This window comes from Anabas testudineus, chromosome 11 (genome assembly GCF_900324465.2).
Source record: "Anabas testudineus chromosome 11, fAnaTes1.2, whole genome shotgun sequence".
NCBI classification, from domain to species: Eukaryota; Metazoa; Chordata; class Actinopteri; order Anabantiformes; family Anabantidae; genus Anabas; species Anabas testudineus.
This window is the reverse complement of record NC_046620.1, coordinates 21,672,106-21,691,596: the sequence shown is the minus strand read 5'-3', so window position 1 is coordinate 21,691,596 and position 19,491 is coordinate 21,672,106. Positions and strand designations below refer to the sequence as shown.

The 19,491-nt window shown below is 39.2% G+C and overlaps 1 protein-coding gene across 2 annotated transcripts in view; it reads right to left on the bottom strand.

The window, feature by feature from the left end:
* Window positions 1–19,491, bottom strand: part of gabbr1b (gamma-aminobutyric acid (GABA) B receptor, 1b) — a 152,677-nt gene that overhangs the window by 122,781 nt on the left and 10,405 nt on the right. The gene's annotated exons all lie outside the window — the stretch shown is intronic.

Genomic DNA, 19,491 nt, shown 5'->3' with positions numbered 1-19,491 from the left:
CAACCTGGCTGCTCCCTATTCGACCTCAACAGTAGCCACTTACAATGCGATTCATAATGTACTACAGAGCTGTGCCGATCCGAATCTCTGTCAAATCAAAACCCCTCAGTCCGCTGTACCAAAGATGGACATAATGGCTCTATCTTTTTCTCAGTTATTTGCCTTGTAAATAGACTATTAACATAAATCCAACTTCAGCTCTGTGCGGCGTACACCATGCAGACAGACACAAGTCTTCTAAGAAGCAGATCGGGTGTCAAGGCTGTCCTACGTTTGTTGTATAGTGAATCGATGTCCAAAGATGTTAGCTCACAGTTTATAAAGAGAATGATATCATATTAAATAATGTATGTTTAACATGTAAATAAACTGTTTTAACCCAACACCCACTAACTGATGTATCTAAATTGTCTTGGAAGATTTAAAATTCATGCAGTAAAGTAATGCGATCATATTTACTAGGCATATTTTATTTTTTTATTTTATAACTGGCCAAATTAAAAAAATTAAACACATAATAACAGAAAATTACAATTTATCTGTCCCATCTTGAAGTTGTATCTTATGATCATGTTAAACAGTTCTTCCTATAGTAGCCTACTTTGCTTTAATGTTTTCTACTTTACTTAGTGTTTTTGTGCCTTTGGATGACAGCGTCTGCCAAATAGACTAAATGTAAATTTAATCATCATCACTGAAGGCAGAAAAATGTGAACACCGAATCCATGGGCTATGGTGAAACGCTCAAGACAAACTGTAGTGCGTAGATACGCATTTCTATTTTTATTTATTATCTTTATGAGCCAGACGGTCCACAGCAACAGCAATGCAAATTCAGTTTGCTGTGATATCATGGGGAGTCGTTGTAGCTTACAGTGCTGATCATTTGGTTGTAATGGACCTTTGTTGTTGTGTTCGTGGTTGTTTTAAACCACAATAAAACAGAACAACAGATTACGTAGCCTGATGAATGGCCTTTGACAAAAGTGCTGATGATGCACTTCTAATGCCATGTTTAGTCCCACCACCTCAAAAATAAAATACACATAATGAATTGAGAAATTCATAATTTTAATTGGCTGGCACTGGAGTTGACTGGGGTGACAGATTCCACCGCTATAGAGAAGGGCAGTGGTTCCTCGTCTACCAGGCTCCTTACTAAAGTGGGAGAGTTGAGGGGGCCTTCAACGGAGGGGGAAGGAGGGACCGGTGATCAGCGAATCATCCTGTGTGGACGTACTGGACAACCGTGGCCCTAAACAGGCTTCGATCTGTCCAAGCCTCTGCCTTTACTGGAATAAAGAACTGCAAACTACTGCCTTTCCTTCTATCAGCGTTGACAAGTCCCGGCGGCACACAGGCTGTAACCAACGTGAGAATTTAGTTCAACTCTAAGAATGTAATCTATTATGATTAATCAGCGTTAACGCTGCTGTCGAGTGATAAATCCATCAAATTATTTCTGACCTTTGTAATTGATGGTACTTAAAGTATTAATTAATTAACTAATTAAATGAATACTATACACATATGCATTTCAATGAGAACGTGTAGGAGTGTATGATATGTGGAAAAGATATGAATGAAAATGTGTGTTTGTAGTACAGTCTTTTCAGTGAACTTAGTAAACATAAGAGACATAAGAGACTCCACCACCTTCTTACAATGAAGTGTGGAGCACAGTGACTGGTCATTATGTGTATGTGCTGGCTGCAGCTCATTACAATAAAATATATTGTGTCCTGGAATTCTAAAAACCATGATCTATTACATATCACATACCAATAAATACCAAGGAAATATTAACTGACTTGTGGAGAGAGTTCTGTGTTGACTCCCTTCTCAATAAGCAGCCACAGGGAAGGATGCTGTGCATACAGAGTCCTGGACAGCAGCTTTAAACATTCAGAGCCAGGCAACACCTTCCCTTCCTTATCAACGCTGCTTTTATCTGAAGCCCTGTTAAACAGCTTCCGTCCTTTCTCACTTAAGATAAATCTCTGCATTCTGAGAATAAAATCCAAAATGCCAATTCTCATTCTGCCAAAATCACCGGGGATGTCTGAGTTCGCAGAGAAGGAGCTGCTCCGAGACGTGACCAGACATGAGGCAACCAAGGGGAAATGGTCTTAACGTGAAACCAATAAGATTCCACACCTTAGCCAGACCATAATGTGTTCACACAGATTCTGCTCTCACTGTCCACCCAAACCACATTTGCACACACACAAGCACTTCGTATTAGGACGGACCACAATCCATGCTCCTACACTTACGAATTTGCATTGCAGCTTATAAATGTGACTAAATAGGTTATTTTGACCCGTGATGTTTCTACAATTCACTCACCCTATTTTGAGCGGTTTCCAAATCGACTGACTCTGCTGTTTGGGGCCAGAACTCCTGATCTGCTGAACTGGGAGACAGAGCGCTTTATAATAGAACAGGAAAGGTAATGTAATTTTCCCTCCTTCCAATCTGATAATGAAAAGATGAAAGACATCTCCTGCATCAATGTTATGCATATGAGAGCAAGTCAAAGAGAGATATGGAGGGGAGGGGGACTGTGAGAAAGATAGAGAATAGTAGAGATTGGCAATAAAGAAGACAGAGAAGTAAGACTGAGCTGCAGAGAAGAAAGGAGTGCAGGCTGTGGTTCAGTAAAGGTTCGTTTATTATGACCACTAGCGCGCTGAGGCTGCTGCCACTTACTCCATTACATATGAGATGATGAAAGAGAGACAGGAACACAGTAAGATGGAGAAACAATTGTTAATTTTGACTGGTTTTCATTTGGTCGCATGGTTTTTGGTTTCAGTCTGACCTTTGTTGACTTCCACTGAAATCTTTTTGTTCCACCTCTTTTTATATTATTCATATTTATATCTTCTAAATAAGGGTGAAATTGTTCTCAGATTGAGGTCAAAACTGAGAAGCACACGTCCACGGTCTTGTGTCGTGGTTCTGGAAAACAGAACTGAGCCAACCCAACCTGTTGCCACCCTTATGCAGACGTCTCAGTACGCTGCAGCTTAGCGTCTCCCTGACACCTAAAGGGAGCTAATTCAATCCAAATCTGGTACAATTTACCTGTGTCCAGCACAGCATCAGCTATTGCTGCTCTGATGCACTACGTTCATGGACAGTACAGTGTGTATAGGTGTAAAGGGGGAATTCAGGGATAGTAGAGGCTGTAGGTTAGCCATGTTTAGAAAGCTTCACAACTGAAAGCAGAGCAGGTATTGAACTGAACCGTAGCTTAAAAATCTAGATCAGAACCAAAGCAAAGATTTAGAGAGTCATTATACCTTCACTAAGCAAACTGAGACTGTAACTGTAACTAACCTTGGTTGTGTTCAGTGACTAAAATGGGTTTAGCTCGAGAGGAGAAGCTTAATTATTATAGGTTTAATACAGTAGTCAAACATTATATTCCACCGTAGAGTCAAACAGTAGTTTTTACTTTACTTGTCTCATTTTCATTGTAAATAATACATGATGATGACAGTGACCTGGTTTTTATCTGGTTAAATAAAGGTTAAAAGTTAAATTAAATAAAAATAGTAATGATGGATGGATCATGGTAAATGCAAAAGATGTTGTTTTTTTTTCATAGACTGCAGGAATGAACAGAGTCCAGTCAGTGGGATGGAAACCTATGATGCCAATTAGTAACTCTTAAAACAATGAATCTGCTTGTCAGGTTGCAGGCGCCTGCCTCTTCCTGCAGCGCCTGCCTCTTCCTGCAGCGCCTGCCTCTTCCTGCAGCTCCTGCCTCTTCCTGCAGCTCCTGCCTCTTCCTGCAGCTCCTGCCTCTTCCTGCAGCGCCTGCCTCTTCCTGCAGCGCCTGCCTCTTCCTGCAGCGCCTGCCTCTTCCTGCAGCTCCTGCCTCTTCCTGCAGCGCCTGCCTCTTCCTGCAGCTCCTGCCTCTTAATGCAGCTCCTGCCTCTTAATGCAGCTCCTGCCTCTTCCTGCAGCGCCTGCCTCTTCCTGCAGCGCCTGCCTCTTCCTGCAGCGCCTGCCTCTTCCTGCAGCACCTGCCTCTTCCTGCAGCTCCTGCCTCTTCCTGCAGCGCCTGCCTCTTCCTGCAGCGCCTGCCTCTTCCTGCAGCGCCTGCCTCTTCCTGCAGCTCCTGCCTCTTAATGCAGCAGGCTGACATGCAGGAATTGTCAGAACTGTGAGTGAATGAGAGAAAACCCAAAGGAAACTGGATAAACAGAAACATGTTTGTGTCATTCAGTATTTTCCACAGAATATCCTGGTGCTGCTCAAGTTGCATTGTGGGTTTTCTAAATGATTCCATACACAGTTATATTTTGTATGGTCCTAAACCTTACACTGAAAAGAGTAGTGAGATGACTTTTGTTGTGATTTGCTGCTTTATCAATAAACTGAATTGAATTGAACTATATTGACTTCTGTTGTGGAGGTGACTGTAGACTTGTACATAGCAAAAGCAGTTCAAATATTGATGTTTGGTATTGTATTAACACATTAACAGCCTGGTGTCTTTAACCTAAACAGCTACAGTACTCACTTTAAACACTGATGCTGCTCTTATTGACATCATACGAACATTTTACCTGGGACAATCTGAAAACAGTGCAAGAGAATAGTACTCACTCGGTTGAGTTTCTGTGAGACGTGTTACAGAGCTACACCTCTTATCTCACATATGTACATTATTTGGCTGCAGGGAGTGAAAGCTGACCTGAGCTGCAGTTTGACATTTAAACCAGCAGCACCAACAATCATCAGTAAATGCTCAGCAACATTAACTGCAGGTACCCTGATATTTAGAGAATGTAAATTATCGAGCTGTTGACCTTATACTTTACTTAAAAAACAATCCTGTCTAGAGCAAAGCAAACATGAATGAACTGATCCAAGTAGAATTACACATTTTTTTTCCTACAGTAAATGTTGATTAAATCTGTATTTGACATATTATAGTAACAGCTGTTTTCTATTTAATTTGACACACTTTATTTTTCTGAGCTATTTGAATAAATACTAGAGGTCCTGGTTAGAACATTTTCATTTTCCAAGCTTATATTATTAATGTATGATGAAAGCTATGAAAGCTAACTCCTGAAATCCACACATGCTTTTCAAGGTGATTAAAAAGGTGAGTGCTAATTTTGAACGACCTTTAGTATTTTCACAAAAATGAAAGCTGCAGTCAAATTTTAGTCATTTGATGTTTGTTAGTTTTAGTTTTAGTTACAAAAACATTTTTTAAATGTATACATACAGTATAGTATAGCCAATGTGAGCTGCTGCTTTCTTTGTTGTGTCCCAAAGGGAAATAAAACGGGCACTTTAAAGAAGAACTATGATTTTTTTCATTTTATCCAGTAACCCTAGTACAACAGTCAGCACTGACTAAAGATGAATAGATTTTGCTAATCTCTGTGTCTAAACTCACACTGTGAAGGAGAGCAGCACTGCAACACCAGCAGGGTGAGATGGAGATCAGCTTCTTTTCAGCCAATACTCTACTATTCTTTATACTCCTGCATCTGCACTGATATCGATTCTCCACATCAGTTTGATTATATCTACATATTACTACTAAACAGTCATGGTCAACGTGATTTTAACTTCCCAAACTGGCATGTTAATGATAACAAAACTTAATACTCAATTGTAATATTAGAGAAAATCATGATATGACAATTTAGCTCACTGTAGTCCTGATATGATACAATATTTGGTTAATCAAAAGAGACTACAGTCTGGTAAAAATGATTCTCTCTATGGAGATAATGTTTAGTCACTAATAGGTCACTAATAGGCAATCTGATGATTTTACATGACGTCTGAGCTTAAAGCATTCACATTCTATCACATGAACTGTTATGTAGGTTGTTACTCAACACACAGTGTAGCTGCAGGTACAACTGGAGAAAATACCACATAATACATTTTAATCACCTCATAACAAGGCACTCCAAACAGCATGCTAAGAGTCTGTCCATCAGATTAAGACAACCCAGTTTTCCAACAGCTGTTGGAAACCGTCATTAAAGTATGACCAAGGTAGCAAATGTTGGAGAGAATGTAGAGATTCTGCCGTTTTAAGCGGTAACAACATAGGTTTAACACACTCATGAAGGATTTGCTGAGATGCTAAGTCAAATATTTTTCCCCTTCCCCATATTTTTCTGAATGTGAGAAGGATGCAGTTTAGTCATGCATCTGAGCTGTATTTGAGTGTCACCATTGTGCCAACGCAGCAAAATGTCAGTGTTATGGAACCTCTTGAATGTGTATACTCAAGGCCTAAATTTAAGCCCAGGATTGTGGGTATTGTGCATAATTTTATCTATTCCCGCAAATCTAACTCTTATAAGGCGGGGAAACATTTAAATAATGACAATACACTCTACAATGCACTCTACAAGCCTTTTCTGCTGTTGTAGCGTCTATCACAAAGGTACAATCCAGTTTTAGTTTATAAATGTACATGAACCAAGGTCATAGTTGCACATTAAAAAAAAAAAAGACTAGTGCAAACATGAGTGGAAGTGATGCCAGCAATAACATTACTCCTCAGGATCCTCAGACAGGTAACATTACAAAAATAAAGCAAGTGTCCAAAGACAAGTTTCAGGCTTAGTGCCTCGAATATAACAACAGTGAAATGAATGGATCGTTCATAAGATTTTTAAAAAGTAGCATGAACAGTTTACAGCTGATCTTAGTAAAAATAACTTAAAGTCACCATTCAGACGGCGACACAACAGGACACGATGATGAATACTGCTACTTAGAGAAATAGACAAAATACATGTATACATATACATGTATATAGTTCAGAGAATTCATAATGCCAGAAAACATTGTATGTGATTGATGTGAATATAGATGCAGCACAAACAGCACTGGAACTTAATTCATAAATTCACTAAAGTATGAGTATTAAAAACCTCACCCAACTGATTTACATTAAGATCAGTTTCATTTTTTTTAAGTTGTTATCAAGTGGAAAGCTGAAGTGACAGAGGACAGTACAGATAGATTTGTTTGTTATCATAGCCTTTTAATTGGTATTATTCACCAGTGAATACAAATGTCAAATTTCAACTGGTCAATAAACTCATGTATTAATCAAAATTCTTAGACTAGTGGAGAATGACCCACATTACTGGCCTGTGAATTCAGTGTTATATATCAATCATGAATTAAAGAATAACAGAATAACATCAGAACCACATAAAGACCTCCTGCTGTGATTGTTAAATTGCAGTTGTAATATTACTTAATATGACATCAACATTACATCATGGCCCTGGTATTACTTTACTGTGTCTGTGTTATATTCATAGACTTAAATGAAATTTTAGCTGAGTGTTGTCATTTTCAGAGAACTGCTCCTTTAACCACTGTTGGCCACTGAGTGCCGGCCTGAGGCAGGACTGCAAGACTTTAAAGCCATCACAGTCTGCACAGGTCCCTGAGCCAGACCAGGCTGGGTCACAACAAAGCCAGCTCTGCTCCTACACACAAGCGATAAGCCCCCTCACAAAGCTAAATCACCACTGTGTGTCACAGTCTGCCACAACCTTGATCATCACTGGGTGGATACTGCAAGAAGAAATGGCTCATCGTGTGCTATCTGAAGAGAGGCTTCAGAGGGCTTGAAAGGTTTAGACAGTGTTTACACTTGTGACTCTCGGGGACTGTGCTTTAGGATTTGAAGCAGTGGATGTGTTGGATGTGGAAAAAGCTGAAACTGCTCCTGGGCTTTACAGAGACAGAGCAGAAGGTGTGGGCCATGAGTAAAGGAAAGAGACTCATTCAGTCATTGTGAATTATGTTAGCCTAACATCTCTGGAAGAATGTGAAAAAAGCTGAACCACATGTACTGTATTCACTGGAAACATGCTACAAAGGGCCTTCCCATAACACAAACACAGGTAGAGCATATTAACAATGTACTGCAAACACTCAGTGGCCACTCCGTGGCAATCAGGCCTATTGTCAGACAATGGAAATGAGAAGCTATTGTGCAAACAAGCCACCAACAGGCAAACACAGGAGTGTCACTTCATGAGATAAGACATGGAACCAGGTCTGTGCAACAGTAATAAGGTAAAAAGGAGTCAGACTTTTATTTCAACTATCATAGGTTTTATCAAACATGTCAGATATCGGCTTGTTTTCTGCACCCATCTGGTGAGGTTTGGTAAAGAGTCATAATTCATCATTAGTTTCACTTGATGTCATTTTTCTGTAAAATGCTGAACAACACTATTAATATACACACAGTACCATCTCCATGCTTCCTACATGTGTCTTAATTTATGCATTAACAGCTTAGATATAAGTGGCCAAAGGTCAGAGGTCAAGGTTAGTCCCATCTGTCTATCTGTGTCTTGTGAGTACAATAGCACAGGAACACCTTTAGGGAGTTTCTTTAAATTTGGTGGACTCATTCATAAACACTGTATATACATATATATATATGAATATATGTATATGGTGCTGGACAGACATGTATGTAAACTGCAACTTGACTGGTTGCCAGAGACAAACAACTACAGTCACTTGAGTCACTTGTTACTGTACCATCAATGACACCTTAACAGTGTCAGTGTTTCATTTTAAACGCCTTGTTAAAGCGTAAAGATTCCTCCCTTTTCAGACTTTTAATATAAGTTCTGAGTTCCTTTATAAGTAGTTAATGACCAATTAAAAAGTTTGGTGTGATCACTATCTGTCTTTTTCACAAGAATACTAGTACCCACCTACAAATCTCTGATTGGTGTACTATTCATCTAAAAAGCAAAGCTAGCCATCAGTTATCCCTACCTTGTTTCATATTAACTTATTTAGGACCATATTAGTGGTTTTGCATGTTTAAGCCAAACGACTGTTTGAAACTACTGTTTAAACAATTAAATCCACCTTAAATTCACGCCATACATCAACATAAATAATCTCATAAAACTTTATTTTCCTTCTGCGTATTTTCATAATAGAGCAGTTTGCGGATCAGATTTTCTTTCTTCCAGACTCTGCTCCTTCGAGCTCACCACACTGCTGAGCAGAACATCTTATAATTTAGTCACTTATACTTATTTTGTGAGTTTGCAGGAAGAGAGCTAGTGAGACATGTCAGTTCATTCACTGCATCGCTGCCTTGTTATACCTGCTCTGTCCCATGAACAACAGCAAAACTGCTGTGTTGTCAGACTTTATTTTTTCTTATGTGAGACAACTTCACCTGCAGACAGGTGTTCTGCTGATCTAATGATGAAACAGCAGAAATCAGTTTCATGCTGATTAATGAAGTAATGAATTACATGTACAAACTCATTTTGTAATTACAACAGACATGCTCTACTCCTTCTTCTTCTGCATACAAGTTAATAATTGTCCAGCATGCAGTACTGAAACATTCTCCAGTCCAACCTGTGCAAGCGTGAAGCAGGAGCTGAGCTGGTGTACTGGGAGAAGATGACCATGTGTTTGGACTATTGGAAAGCTTGAGTCCTGGCTGTATGTCAATAGTAGCATCCTGTGCATGAAAAATCATTTACAGGCAGTTTGGCGTGTCTCATCTGAACTTCACAGATGAGACAGACCTGTGAACCCTCATAAAAACCTGCACAGAAGTACAACTAGAAATACTGGTAAGACTGCAATCATTTTATTTTGACAGAGAATCTCAAAAGACTGGGGAGATGTAACATAGACACAAACACAATTGGCAATCGGACAGAAATTGACAGAAATTGGGCTAATAGCCTGGTGCTACAGCCCTTGGCACTTATTTACTAAATTACAACAGCTATGCATCAGTGTTTCTCCATAATTATGTCACTCAGCTTCACTGCCTGTCCTTTCAGCCATCTGTCAACTTCAACTGCATAAGGAAGTGCAATGATAAGGTGTTTGGCACAAATTGGATTATGTTCTGGATATCTCCAATGTGATCACAGGCTGAAATTACACATAACATGCATCCTTTCTACAGATGGCACATCATCTACAAGTCCATGACACCAATAAGAAGAACAATTGTGGATAATAGACTGTCTGAATGACATAACTTGTCGACCTGGTCAGATGGCAAAATTGAGGTCACACATACCTATATGGACCCAGGTTTTATTAGTTGTGTTGCTCAGCATCCTGCAACATCATCAGAGTCTATATCTACACATTTGTAGATATTTTCTTACAGCAACCAATAATCACTAGTACCTATATTGCTATGACCTCATTTCTATTTATTAACTATCTGACAGATGGTCAATGATTAATGCTACATCACAGTTGAGAAAACATTAAAGGGGTCTTATTATGCAAAATGCACTTTTTTGGTCATTTTGGTACTTTTATATAACTCTAGGGTTCATGTCGACGCACACCAAGTACGTTACAAGTGAACTTTCTCTTTTATTAACATTTTTCTGTTTTGTAGAATCCTCTCCTTGAACAGACTTTTCAGATCTCTTCACCTTGTATATGTATACATGCTTAGACGGTCCACCCTCCACGGCCTCAGTCTCTGTTCAAACACTGCCCACGACAACCTCGGTCAAGAACTCACTGTCTACCATTGTTTTTCCTTTACTTCAGCAAACAGTAGCAACAAAGACAGACAGTGCTCGCATTTTGGATATATGGACAAACACAGAAGTCTCTCTCCTTCCTCCTATACTCTCAGGATCTGAACAAGCTATGGATTGAGTTATTTTTTACAGAGATGTCCAGAATACGTGCGTGAATGTAAAGTTCCATTAGTTGCACAGAAAGGCTACACGGCTAATGTGGGTAACATTAGCTTCCCTCAGACTCTATGTGAAATTTTTAGAGCTATATTAATGGAATTAGTAGGTTTGATGGGGTTAAAGTAGCATGTTTATCTAGCCTAGTTATAACATGGAGCAGATCAGCTGTAACAGCAGGAAATAATGATGAACTAATACTACTACTATACTAATACATGTACAATCAAATTATGTAATTACAAAAACGCTCTAGTCCTTCTAATCTCTTCTTCTGCTTACAATTTCATAATCGTCTAGAATGCAGACCTGAATCAGTCTTCATTTCAACCTGTGCAAGGCATGAAGCAGCAACCCAGAGACCCAGAATGGCCCTGACATTAGTCCTAGGACAGTACAACAACCCTGTGTTATTAATAGGAGTGAAATTGTCAGAGACATGGTCTCTGTTTTCTCTCAAGCTTTTGTTTTTTACTTTAACACCAATTAAGTTACACACCAGGAACCTTCATTTAAGGTGGGACAGAGTTTGCAATTTGCAGTAACTGTGACACTGGAATGATCTTTCTGATCTGCAGATAATATCAGCTTTACTTCAGCACATTCATCATTTTTGCACATTTCACATGAGTGTAGATCTGTAGCTAATATATTACAGCTGCTTTAGATTAAGGTTTTAATAATTAGCTGTTGCAACCTTGACTGGTTTCTTACAGCGTTTCATGTCTTGGACTGCACAGCGCAGACCGTAGTGTCATGTGTGCTTTGTCTAATGCAGCCATACACAGCAGTACGTCAGTAGCAGGAGTGAGATAAAAACAGAAAATGTTAACGGTTAAACACTGTCAACTGTAAAGTGCCTTGAGATTACTTCTGTACTTCTGAGATTACTTCCAAATAAAATGAGAAACACTATTGTAACACTGATAAGTGCAACTGCTGATGACAATAAATGAGTTTCTGTAAAATGTCTGTGAATTCATATTCAGCTAAACAGCAACCTGAGTACATGCTCAAAACACTAACTTTATGAATTCCTGTGGTTGTTTTACTTCATTAATGGTACATTGTGTAAAGCAGCTTGGCATAACGTGTTATGTTTTCAATATTAGAAAGACTTTAATCATCAAAGTTACTTAGTGATATGATAAATCAAACCACACTTACTGCTACAGTATGTTCCTCTTAGCTTTAAATAGGCTGTAAATGCTAAGTCTAGGTCAGGGGATCCTGTTGCCTCTTGTGAACTATGTAAGGTAAGTGTCATTGTATGTTATAAATGCAGCCAGGTAAATTATGTTGGCAAAATAAAAACCTTTTTTATCATTAATGTAAACCCCTAGCCTAATGACTTCTCCAAGGGTTAATCGGAGCCAGGAGTGAGCCAACCTTGAGTCCAATCAGTGTGATGATATTGGATGTGTTGATGAAAGCTGTCCTGCCCTTTAAAAACACACACCAGTTTTGGGTTTACTGTTGCAGCACTGTTGCTACTCTCCCTAGGCGTGGTCGTCCTGTAAAGATGGCTGCAAGAGCACAGTGTAGAATGCTGAATAAGGTAAAGAAGCATCCTAGAGTGGCAGCTAAAGACTTACAGAAATCTCTGGCACATGCTAACATTTTTGTTGACACATCTACAATAAGGAAAACATCAAACAAGAATGGAGTACTTGGGAGGACACCACGGAGGAAGCCATTGCTGTCCAAAACAAATATCGCAGCACGTTTGAAGTTTGCAAAAGAGCACCTGGATGTTCCACAGCACTACTGGCAAAATATTCTGTGGACAGATGAAACCAAAATTGAGTTGTTTGGAAGAAACACACAACACTATGTGTGGAGAAAAAAAGGCACAGCACACCAACATCAAAACCTCATCCCCACTGTAAAACATGGCGGAGGGAGCATCATGGTTTGTGGCTGCTTTGCTCCCTCAGGGCCTGGACGGATTGTTGTCATTGATGAAAAAATGAATTCCAGAGTTTATCAAGACATTTTGCTGGAAAGCATAAGACCATCTGTCACCAACTGAAGCTCCACAGAGGATGGTTGATGCAACAGGACAATGACCCAAAGCATACAAGTAATTCAACTAAAGAATAGCTTCAACAGAACAAAATACACCTTCTGGAGTGGCCCAGTCAGAGTCCTGACTTCAACCCGATTGAAATGCTGTGGCATGACCTTAAGAGAGCCGTTCACACCAGACATCCCAAGAATATTGCTACACTGAAACAGTTTTGTGAAGAGGAGTGGTCCAAAATGACTCCAGATCGTTGTGCAGGTCTGATCTGCAACTACAGGAAACGTTTGGTTGAGGTTATTGCTGCCAAAGAAGGGTCAACCAGTTATTAAGTCCAAAGGTTCACATACTTTTTTATTATTTTTACATGTTATGTTCAATAAAAACATGAAAACATATGTTTGTGTATTATTATTTTCAGCAGACTGTGTTTTTGTATTGTTGTGAGTTAGATGAAGATCGGAGCACATTTTATGACCAATTCATGCAAAATTCCACGTAATCCCAAACCGTTATTACCGTACCATATTTTTTCTTGACACTGTATATTGTAGAAACAAATGGCAAATGTCACCAGTTAAAAATACGTAACCTACTTGGAGCAGAGCAAACATTATGTTATACTACTTACAATAGTCTTATTACAAACTAAAATATCTAACCTAACAGGATTAGCCTGCTAACGTTAGCCACACGCTACACTACATAGGAGTAGTTACTGTTGTAACTGTAACTTGTTTACTGACCATTCAGAAATGTCCTGTTAGAAATATAAGTCTGCATGGACCTCTGCTGAAAACTGTCTCCATGAAACCACTGAGCTTCTAGTCTTCTCCAGCCGGAGCGCTCATTCTCGTTGCTTAGTCACACAAATCCAGTGTATTTCAGTGACCTCCGTAACCGGGGCGACAGCAGGGATGCTTTGCTACGTCATGTGTGCTTCTGTGAAGAGGTGTGGGGATGGCGTCTAATTAGTGTGTGACACACCTGTAAAAAAGCTGTATGATGGGACTCCTTTGAAGAGAACTAAGTAGGAAATAATAGAATTTAAAAGTAAATACGTAAATAAGTAAATGTATGTGCATTCAGTCAAGTGGAAAATGGCATAGGCAAGTCTGTGTGTGTGTGTGTGTGTGTGTGTGTGTTTATCTATCATTTATACTTTGGCCTCAGGTTTTTCGTACATATTCTCCTCTGATATGATTAATTGGTCTCAACAGCCATGCCAAAAATACTCATTATGTTCTGTACTATTAAACCTGTCAACAAAAGCCAATCAATCGTATTTTGCAGTGCTGGCACATTTCATGCGTCCCATCTTCTTTGACTAAAAAAGTACTACCTCTGGAAATGATTTCTCCAGAATTATTAGCACAGCACCAATTAGACAGCTTCACTGAAAAAAAAGCATTTACATTATACTTTACTAGCGACTAGTCTAGCTGCTCAAATAGGTTCTATGAACAGTAAACAGAGATAAAAATAGGACATGAAGAGAATTTAGTTATTTTTCTCTGCACTATTTCAGATGGAACAGTACAATGTAGAAATGAGAGGGGTACAAAGGAACAAATTAGGATGCTGAGTGTGTGTGTGTGTGTGTGTGTGTGTGTGTGTGTGTGTGTGTGTGTGTGTGTGTGTGAGTGTGTCTATGAAAGAAAGAATCAACATGGAGGACATTTTAAAAAATAAGGAGAAAAAGGAGAGCATCAAAATAAAGCAGGGGAAAGTATGACCTGTGTAACAATTACTATTAGCAGTGGGAGCTTAACTTCCCATTGCCTTACTACTGTTGAGCTATGACTCATCATGTTGTGCTTAAGTGTGCCCTTAAATAGAGTAGATTTTTATTAGAGGCCAACCACTACAGTGGCTGGCTATTCTGATATTATTTTCCAGTATCAGTGTCAAATCTGCACTAATATCAGATGCTACATTGCCAGATTTTCATTATCATTATTAAAACCTGGGGAAAGCTGTAAAAGAGACAAAGGTAGTGATTCTTCCTCCTCCTGTTTTCTGGTTTAAATATCTGGGAAGTCAGCTGTGTGTGTCTGACTACTGGAGATGACAATGATGCTTTGTCTTGTCCTCATTACTGCTAAATTGTAACCTCAAAATGTGATTATTATAGTAAATATTTCTATGGTTGCAATTTCAGGCCCAATAAAAAGGAAAGAGGTCTTAATCGTAACAGAGAGTGGTGCATCAGTAGGTCGTCTGCTGACTGAGCAGACAGATGACACACAGAACACCATCTACTGTACTGTGTCAGTATGTATTACATTTCACAAAAGTCTGTCTGTGGGAACACTGTTAATGGCCTGCATCACTGTACTATCCTTCAGATCAGATTATCAAGGATGGTCAACTGTCCCAGTGCATTTACATCCATGCATACAACCACTGCTCAATTCTTTATAGTCCACAGTAAACCTGAATGGCATGAGAATATTGTAAAATTTACTCACATATTTCCATTTCCATTTAGTCATTTGGCAGACGGTTTTATCCAAAGGACAAGTGAGGTACAAGGCAAGGAAAATAGAGAAAAAGAGAAGGCTGCAGAGGTTTGTAACTGAACAGCTTGACCTGGACACCTGGGCCTTGGAGAGGTGCTGTTGAGTTGACTACTTTGAAGACAAGGGTCAAGGCTTTGAACCTGATGCAGGCAGCAAAAGGAGGCCAGTGCAGAGATTTGAAGAGCGGGGTAAGGTGTGTCCTTCTTGGGTGATCAAAAATGAAACATGCTGCTGCATTTTGGATCATTTGGAAAGGTTTGACAGTTTGTATGCTGGTAACCCTGTAAGTAAGAGATATGCATATGTATTTTTCCCTTCTCTTCTGTTATCTTTGCAATGCTGTGTAAGATGTAAATAAAACAGAATTCTATGATTTTAGCATCATTTAAAGCCTACATTTGATTGAAAATAGCACAAAGTCATACTTTCACCGTCTTTTCATCCCACTCTGTCTCCATCCCACACACAAATATCAAATAAAAGTATAATAGTAAAAAAAGTCTCAACAACATTGTCCAGAACACATCCAGAGACCTTTGAGAGTGATCTCATTATCGATTAACTGAGCTATCTATTTCTCTTGGCGTTTTGACTGTGCATGAAGTGATGCTCTCGGATACTTCAGCCAGTGATCGTTGCTGGCCGACATCTGGCCTAGCTGACCAACTGAAGGTTGGGGTTGCAGCAGCACATGCATTATAATGATTCAATTTTCATAAACAGTACAGCCCAATGGTGCTTCTTTAAGATCTGTGGGGTTTCCCCACTGGCATGCCATCTTTGCCAGGTATATCAAACAACAACGAGATCATTGTTTGCCTTCTTTTCCCCATCTCCTGCCAGCATTTATAAACAGCATTGCAAACATGCAGTGACTTTATGCAGAACATCTACAAGAGGAAGCATCCAGGGGAAATCAATGGGTTGACCAGACCTGTGCTTAATGTCACAGGCTCAACTTATGTTGCTCCGTGGTCAAGGACACATACCAAGTTCTTCAATTAGAGCAAACATCGACTCAAAGATTCACAGGCGACAGTTTAGTTATGCCCTTCATTCATGGCTCTAGGAAAGGCCGGGCAGATGTAGGTAGATGTAGATCATCAGCTGCACTATAAAACCCGACATGGTCGTCTTGTCATCAGTTGAGAGGATGGCTCTACCAGTCAATCTCCTGATGGTAAGCATGGGAAGTAGCGTGTGAGAGGAAAAGAGCATATTACGCTGACTTGGCAAATGAGGGAGAACGGCTTGAAGATTATAGGTTACTCAGTGTTAAGGTGGTCCCTCACTAATGACCCTGCAGCTGTCTGAGTGGTGAACATGGAGATGAAGATGATTTTGCAAGTTAATTGAACTTAATAATTTAATTTATTTCTCACTTTTAAAAATACTGCCTAACAGACAAGTTAAAAATGACTGGTCAGACTCAATTAAGGTTCAGAAGTGCAGCTAGACAATAAATCAGCATATGGACTACAGCAGTGGAATGGCCATGTAAATATAAATATAAATAGCAGGGTATGTTGAAGCACAAATCAACTATGATGATGATTTGAACAGTTTGAAAGCCTCAACCACTAGTTTTTATTAGAATCATAAATGCAGTCTCTTTCCAGCACTTCCTGTCCAGTCATACAGTGTCTTTCTCAAACGCCATCACTAGAGTTTCTTGTTTTGGTCTTGGTCAATCTTTACATAGACTTTCATGTTGTTCTCTCTAGTGAACAAACTGCAAATAGGTGCAGTAGGAGATTCAAACATCACAGTTTCACTAACAGGCAAAGCTGAAAAGTTGGTAACGTGTGCTGATATTCACTGAGTAATGGAAACCTCATCTGACTGATGCATATTTTAGAGCTTGGCCTTCATTAGGATCAGTTTGACTTTTTTAAAGTTGTTATCAAGTAGAAATCTGAGGATGGTGATGAACAGTGATATTTAGCTCACCGTAACAACTACTAGGAGAAGGGAAAGAGGACAAAAAGACAAAAACTCATGGTTCAGACAATTCCTCGGAGTTGGAGATGGTGGTTAGGGTTACCCCAAATTCAAGGCAATTCAAATTCGAGGCAGGTATCTTTGGCCTCTGAGCTGTATATTTCAAGAGTGCAGTTACTGTTCCTACCAACCTGTTAATTGTTTTTGCTGCTTGTTGTTATTTTTATTGCCTGCTGTTCTTTTCTCGCTCCTCTTTCCACTCACCCCAACCGGTCGAGGCAGATAGCCGCTCACCCTGAGTCTGGTTCTGCTGGAGGTTTCTTGCCGTTAAAAGGGAGGTTTTCCTCTCCACTGTCACCTAGTGCTTGCTCAAGTGGGATTGTTGGTTTTTTTTATCTATAATTCTGTGTATAGTTATATTTTGTATGGTCTTAAACATTACACTGTAAAAGGTCTTGAAGACCCCAGCAGCAACAACTACACTGGAAAGAAATGCAGAGATGCAAAATGTTTTGGCATGGTACAGTACGTACTGTATTCCAAAGTATTCAAATCAATCCGAAGCTTATTTTTTTCTTCTGTCCTTCAAAATATATTAACATCAGTGGTAAATACATGCTCGACACATTCTGTTATTTGTCCTCTGCCTCCTCATCACCCAAATAACAGTAGCAAGCAGACTGCACCTGCCTTTTAAACATATTAAATACAGGCATAATCGCAGTCACCACAATCACTTTTAGACTTGTTAAGTCACTTAGTGTCCGTGTTTAGTTTATGTTTTTTGTGTTTTGTGTGGTTTTCCACAAAGTCCCTAAGTAACTTCAGCTGTTTTTTAATTGTATTTGTTAAAGGTGTTATTTGCCATAATTTTCCAGCTTCGAGAGTTCTAATGGGGTCTGGCTATTGACCTTCTAAACACAACAATGGTTTATTATATAATCAGCATTTCAGGAAAAAATCCCTGCATTATAAACATTTCTCCGGTTGTTTATGTGACTTGTCATTTGGTAAAAATTGATGCCATATCACATAACCCCATAACTGTTATTCCATAATAGTAAAGAAAACTCCTAAAAAGAGTAGATTTTCCACTCCACAGGGTGCAGATACTGATCATCTGTGTTCAAACACATCAGTCAGGCTGCCTTTAAATCTAAATTGAATCTCCTAGCAGTCCGCTGTAATACCTGTTCTCCCAGTACTTACTTTCACCATTACAGAGGAACTCAAGAACCATTTGCTCTTATCACTGACATCTTCTATTGAAAAGCTACACTGAAGTACTACAGATTTGATGGTGTCACACAATATCAACACAAATCCTGATTAGGCACTCCACTCTTTTTGCACTCATTTATTTCCAGTTTGGAGTTCTCTTACTGATTTATGTTTAGACTGTTTCTGTGGGTCTAAAATGCTGGTTGTTGTGGTTACCTCACAGAAATTGCACTACCAAGACTCAATGTTTCTATGTATTTCTCTTGCATTTTTTCTTTCCTGCATTCATCTTTGCCAACATGTTCAACACAACAATAATGACAAGTCTGATTACATTTCCAACCCTTTAAAAAGAAACATGTAGCACATTTGGGTAATTAAAAAATGTGCCATTTGGGCTAAGGCAAATAGTTAAGCAGTTAAATCCGGCTTTTTTGGATAGATTCTTAGCAATATTGGTTAAAAACCAGTCAACAATGAGCTGTATCTACAGGATGAAACAAGGTGCAAAATGAATTATGTTTATGTACATTTAAGGGAGTTTACAACAGGATGTTAAATTCAGAATCTTGTAAGGCTCACAGCTGGTGCTGCTTCTTCAGTATACACAGACTGAGCTTCAACAGTGCCACCAGCAGCAGCAGATGTTCACCGTGCCGCTCAAAAGACCCAGCTCAATATAAACATGAACCTGGGTTCAGACACCTGCTGAACACTCAGCATAAATCTGTACATTATTGTCCAAGCTTCCATTGTGATTGTACTGAAAGACCTCCACATATTAGTAGATTATTGTTGGGCAGAATAAAGCTACTAATCTCTCTCTTTACATCCCATGACAGACCCATGTAAAAACGTAGATAAGTACTAATATTCTTGACAGTAATAAGAAGACCATACTGTTGTATTATGTCATGGCATCTTGGTCATGTTCTTCTACTGAATACTTCGTTTTTTTAATGCAAGAATTAAAAACAGAATCCTTTATGTGAACCCTAGATTTAAGCTTGTACAGTTCCCAACCACCTCCTTGTAACTTCAA